Source organism: Arachis hypogaea, chromosome 15, assembly GCF_003086295.3.
Source record: "Arachis hypogaea cultivar Tifrunner chromosome 15, arahy.Tifrunner.gnm2.J5K5, whole genome shotgun sequence".
NCBI lineage: Eukaryota > Viridiplantae > Streptophyta > Magnoliopsida > Fabales > Fabaceae > Arachis > Arachis hypogaea.
This window is the reverse complement of record NC_092050.1, coordinates 91,120,687-91,126,821: the sequence shown is the minus strand read 5'-3', so window position 1 is coordinate 91,126,821 and position 6,135 is coordinate 91,120,687. Positions and strand designations below refer to the sequence as shown.

Sequence of the window (6,135 nt, the reverse complement as noted above, 5' to 3'; positions counted from 1 at the left end):
TTCTAGCCTATACCACAAAGGCCCTAATCTCCCCGTACCTCGGCTGAACTGATGTCTCCAAGTCCCAATGAAGTCGTGGATTAGCCGTCTAAGATATGTATAATCGAACTTGTGGTTCAGTACTATCCCGTCAAGGACTCGCAAGAACCCATCTAGAATAGGGATGACGGTAAAGTTACACTCCCAATTCATTAGGATGAAGAACAAAGATACATCTTGGAATGGAATCAAGCATAGATTGAAATAAAATAGTGATATTATTAATCCATGAAAATAAATAGAGCTCCTAACCTTAACCTAGGAGGTTCAGTTGCTCATACAGTGCAATATTGTTCGAAAGTAAAAATGGGGGAAGAAGTTCTTAAACAAGGGTGATCTCCTTCTTAAATACTAGTCTAATAGCTAGGGTTTATAGAAATAGGATAAACTGATCTTGTAGTGCAAAAATTCACTTTTCGGGCCCACTTGGTGAGTGTTTGGGCTGAGCTTGGGGTAAAGCCATGAGTTGGTACTTCCTCTGGGGCATTGGACACCAACTTTGGACTCCTATTTGGGCATTGGGTGGCAGTTGCTACCTTTTGGGCATCCAACGCCAGGAATGGGGTTGGTAGCTTGCGTTAAACGCCAGCTTTAGGCCTTCATTTTCAGAGCAAAGTATAGACTATTATATATTGTTAGAAAGCTCTAGATGTTAGCTTTCCATATCCATTGAGAGCCGCCATTTGGACTTATGTAGGTCCATAAATGCTCCTTCAAGTGTATAGAGATCAGAATCTGACAGCATCTGCAGTCCCTTCTCTTTCTCTGTCCCTGAATCAGACTTTTCCAAAGCTCCTCAATTTCAGCCAAAATTGACCTGAAATCATCATAAAACACAACTTAAAGTAGAATCCAAAAATGTGAATTTTTCGCTAAAACCAATGAAAATATAATAAAACTTAAGCAAAACACAACTAAAACAATATGAAAATGATGCCAAAAAGCGTATAAAATATCCGCTCATCAGAACACCGAACTTAACTGTTCCTTGTCCCCAAGCTACCAAAAACAAAGTAGGATTAAAGAGAAGAGAAAGATACGATAAATCTTAGAGTTTTCAATGAAGTTCAGTTTCAATTAGATGAGCGAGACTAGTGGCTATTCACTTCTGAATAGTTTTGGCATCTCATTTTCCTTTGAAGCTCAGAACTATTGGCATCTTTAGGAACTTAGAATTTGGATAATATTATTGACTCTTCTAGTTTAGTTCTTTTTCATTCTTGAACACAGCTTCTTTTGAGTCTTGGCCGTGACCCTAAGCGCTTTGTTTTCCAGTATTACCACTGGATACATAAATGCCACAAAAACTTAATTGGGTGAACCTTTTCAAATTGTGATTCAGCTTTTCTAGAATCCCCAGCCAGTGGTGTTGATGAGAGGATAATTTATACCCTTTTTGGCATTGGTTTTACATAGTTTTTAGTACGTTTTAGTTACTTTTTATTATATTTTTATTAGTTTTTATGCAAAAATCACATTTCCGGACTTTACTACGAGTTTGTGTGTTTTTCTGTAATTTCAGGTATTTTCTGGTTGAAATTGAGGGACCTGAGCAAAAATCTGATTCAGAGGCTGAAAAAGGACTGTAGATGCTGTTGGATTCTGACCCTCCTGCACTCGAAGTCGATTTTCTGGAGCTACAGAAGCCTAATTGGCGCGCTCTTAATTGATTTGGAAAGTAGACATCTTGGACTTTCCAGCAATATATAATAGTCCATACTTTGCCCGAGATTTGATGGCGCAAACTGGCATCTAAACGCCGGTCAGAGACCCTTTTCTGGAGTAAAACGCCCAAACTGGCACCAGAACTGGAGTTAAACGCCTAAACTGGCACCAAAGTTGGCGTTTAACTCCAAGAATGGCCTATGCACGTGAAAGATTCAATGCTCAGCCCAAGCACAAACCAAGTGGGCCCTGGAAGTGGATTGCTACACTATTTGCACTTAGTTACTTATTTTCTGTAATCCCTAGTAGCTAGTTTAGTATAAATAGCACTTTTTACTATTGTATTCGTAGACTTGGATCATCTTTTGTTACATTGGGAGGATGGCCACATGGCCATGCCTAGACCTTTTTCTATTATGTATTTTCTACGGTGGAGTTTCTACACCTCATATATTAAGGTGCGGAGCTCTGCTGTTCTTCATGAATTAATGCAAGTACTATTGTTTCTCTTTCAATTCACGCCTACTTCTTCTCCAAGATATACTCTCGTACTTAATTCAGTTAAGTCAGAATGAAGGGGTGACCCGTGATAATCACCCACTATCTTCGTTACTCGCTTAGCCAAGATCCACGTGCCTGACAACCACAAGCGGTCTACATGATGTTCAACGTAGTCATTGGACGACAGCCGGAGTATATTCTCTTGGGTCTCTAATCCACGAACTGAGTCCGTGAGATTAGGATCTTCGTGGTGTAGGCTAGAACCAACTAGCAACATTCCTGAGATCCGAAAATTCTAAACCTTATCTGTGGTATTCCAAGTAGGATCTGGGAAGGGATGACTGTGACGACCTTCAAACTTGCGAATGTTAGGCGCAGTGACAGTGTGCAAAAGGATAGAGAGATCCTATTCTGATGCTAGTGAGAACCGATAGATGATTAGCTGTGCGATAGCTGTACCTGGTATTTTTCATCCGAGACGAGAAATCTGACAGTTTATTAGCTGTGCAGAAACTGTACTTGGTATTTTTCATCCGAGAGGATCATACAGCTTGCCATGGAAGAGAGCACGCATGATTGGAAGAAGACAATAGGAAAGCAGAGGTTCAGAAGCAACAAAGTATCTCCAAACGCTTATCTGAAATTCCCACCAATGAATTACATAACCATTTATCTTTTAATTATCAAAACCCCATAACCATTTGAATCCGCCTGACTAAGATTTACAAGATGACCATAGCTTTCTTCAAGCCGACAATCTCCGTGGGATCGACCCTTACTCACGTAAGGTATTACTTGGACGACCCAGTGCACTTGCTGGTTAGTTGTGCGGAGTTGTGAAAAGTGTGAATCACAATTTCGTGCACCAAGTTTTTGGAGCCGTTGCGGGGGATTGTTCGAGTTTGGACAACTGACGGTTCATCTTGTTGGTTAGATTGGGTAATTTTATTTTATGTTTAAGCTTTTTATTTTTTTATTTTTGAAAAAAATAAATAATATTTGTTCTTCAGAATTTTTATAAATGAATTCTAGAGATTCTTGAGATATGTTGAAGCCTAGCTGGCTGTTAAGCCATGTCTAATCTTTTGGACCGAGGTTTCCACTTTTCATTGTAGAAAGGACATGTCTCTAATTGTTATGCTAAAGCTTGGCTGGCCATTTGGCCATGTTTAATTCTTTTGGACCGAAGCTTTAGACTAACATTGCATGAATCCTGGAATTCTTATTGAAAATTTTGAATTTCTTTATATTTTTTTCCAAAATAATTTCGAAAAAAAACAAAAAAATTTAATAAAATCATAAAACCAAAAATATTTTGTGTTTGTTGTTTGAGTCTTTTGTCAAATATTAAGTTTGGTGTCTTGCATTTTTTTTAATTTATTTTGTTAAAGTTTCAAAACTTCATGCATTATGTTCTTCATGATCTTCAAGTTGTTCTTGATGATTTTCCTTGTTTGATATTTAATTTTTCTTGTTTTGTATCTTTTCTTGTTTTTCTTGTGCATTTTCGAATTGTTAGTGTCCCTAGTACAAAAGTTTTTAAGTTTTGAAAAATATGTTCTTGATGTTCATCATGATCTTTAAAGTGTTCTTGGTGTTCATCTTGACATTCAAAGTGTTTTTGCATGCATTATTTGTTTTGATCTTAATTTCTTATGTTTTGTGTCATTTCGTTGTTTTTCTCTCTCTTCATTAATTTAAAAAAAATAAAAAAATAATATCTTTCCCTTATTTTACTCATAAATTTCGAAATTTTGGGTTGACTTAGTCAAAAATTTTCAAAATTTAGTTGTTTCTTGTTAGTCAAGTCAAAATTTCAATTTAAAAACTTTATCTTTTCAAATCTTTTTTTTCAAAAATCAAATCTTTTTCATTTTTCTTCCTAATATTTTTGAATTTCTAAAATTAATTTTCAAAATCTTTTTCTTAATTTTATCTCACATTTTCGAAAACTTTACTAACAATTAATGTTTTGATTCAAAAATTTCAAGTTTGTTACTTGCTTGTTAAGAAAGGTTCAATCTTTAAATTCTAGAATCATATCTTTTAGTTTCTTGTTAGTCAAGTCATCAACTTTAATTTTCAAAATCAAATCTTTTTAAATTTCTTTTTCAAATCTTTTTCAAAATAAATTTCAATCATATCTTTTTCAAAACTTAATTTCAAAATCTTTTCCTAACTTCTTGTTTATTTTCAAATCTTTTTCAATTAACTACTTGACTTTTTGTTTGATTTTAAAAGTTTACTATTTCTTATCTTTTTTAAAACTGCCTAACTACTTTTTCATTTCTCATTTTCGAAAACTAACTAACAACTTTTTCAAAAATCTTTTTAATTAATTAATTTATGTAGTTTTCAATTTGCCTTTATTTCTTTTCTTAAATTTTGAATTCTAACTAAAAATTAAAATTAAAACAAAAATATTTTTCTTTTATTTTAATTAATATTTGAATACTCTCTCTCTCGTCTCTTTCTATTTATTTATTTATTTACTAACACTTCTCTTCATCTAATAATTCGAACCCTCTCTCTCTCTGTGTTCGAATTCCTCTTAATCCCTCTCTACTTCATTCTTCTATTCTTCTATTCTTATACTCACATAAAAGAATCTATATACTGTGACATAGAGGATTCCTCTTCTTTTCTATTCTCTTCTTTTTCACATGAGCAGGAGCAAGAATAAAAACATTCTTGTTGAAGCTGATCCTGAACCTGAAAGGTCTCTGAAGAGGAAGCTAAGAGAAGCTAAAGCACAACACTCCAGAGAGGACCTTACAAAAATTTTCAAGAAAGAAGAAGACATGGCAGCCAAAAATAACAACAATGGTGGAGATGCAAGGAAGATGCTTGGTGAGTTTACTGCACCAACTTCTGACTTCTATGGAAGAAGCATCTCAATTCCTGCAATTGGAGCAAACAACTTTGAGCTTAAGCCTCAATTAGTTTCTCTAATGCAGCAGAATTGCAAGTTTCATGGAATGCCATTGGAAGATCCTCATCAGTTCTTAGCTGAATTCTTATAAATCAGTGACACTGTTAAGACCAATGGGGTTAATCTTGAGGTCTACAGACTTATGCTTTTCCCCTATGCTGTGAGAGACAGAGCTAGGATATGGTTGGACTCACAACCTAAAGAATTCCTAAACTCTTGGAAAAAGTTGGTCAATGCTTTCTTGGCCAAATTCTTTCCACCTCAAAAGTTAAGCAAGCTTAGAGTGGAAGTCCCAACCTTCAGACAGAAGGAAGGTGAATCCCTCTATGAAGCTTGGGAAAGATACAGGAAATTAATCAGAAGGTGTCCTTCTGACATGCTTTCAGAATAGAGCATCTTACGTATATTCTATGATGGTCTGTCTGAATTGTCCAAGATGTCATTGGACCACTCTGCTGGTGGATCTCTTCATCTGAAGAAAATACCTGCAGAAGCCGAGGAACTCATTGAGATGGTTGCAAATAACCAATTCATGTACACTTCTGAAAGAAATCCTGTGAATAATGGGATGACTCAGAAGAAATGAGTTCTTGAGATTGATACTCTGAATGCAATATTGGCTAAGAATAAAATATTGACTCAGCAAGTCAATATGATTTCTCAGAATCTGACTGAGATGCAAGCTGTATCCGGCAGTACTAAAGAAGCCTCCCTTGAAGGAGAAGCTTATAACCCTGAGAATCCTGTATTGGAAGAGGTGAATTACATGGGAGAATCCTATGGAAACACCTATAATCCTTCATGGAGAAATAATCCAAATTTCTCATGAAAGGATCAACAGAAGCCTCAACAAGGCTTCAATAATAATAATGGTGAGAGAAATAGGTTTGGCAATAGCAAGCCTTTTCGATCATCTTCTAAGCAACAGAAAGAGAATTCTAAGCAGAGCCTCTCTGACTTAGCAACCATAGTCTCTGATCTATCTAAGACGACTCTCA

At 35.6% G+C, this 6,135-nt stretch overlaps 1 non-coding gene across 1 annotated transcript; it reads right to left on the bottom strand.

Moving 5' to 3' along the window:
- Positions 1 to 5,411: 5,411 nt before the first annotated feature.
- Positions 5,412 to 5,519, bottom strand: LOC112752107 (small nucleolar RNA R71). The gene has a single exon (XR_003176549.1). It is a non-coding gene; the product is annotated as a small nucleolar RNA R71 (small nucleolar RNA).
- Positions 5,520 to 6,135: the final 616 nt, after the last annotated feature.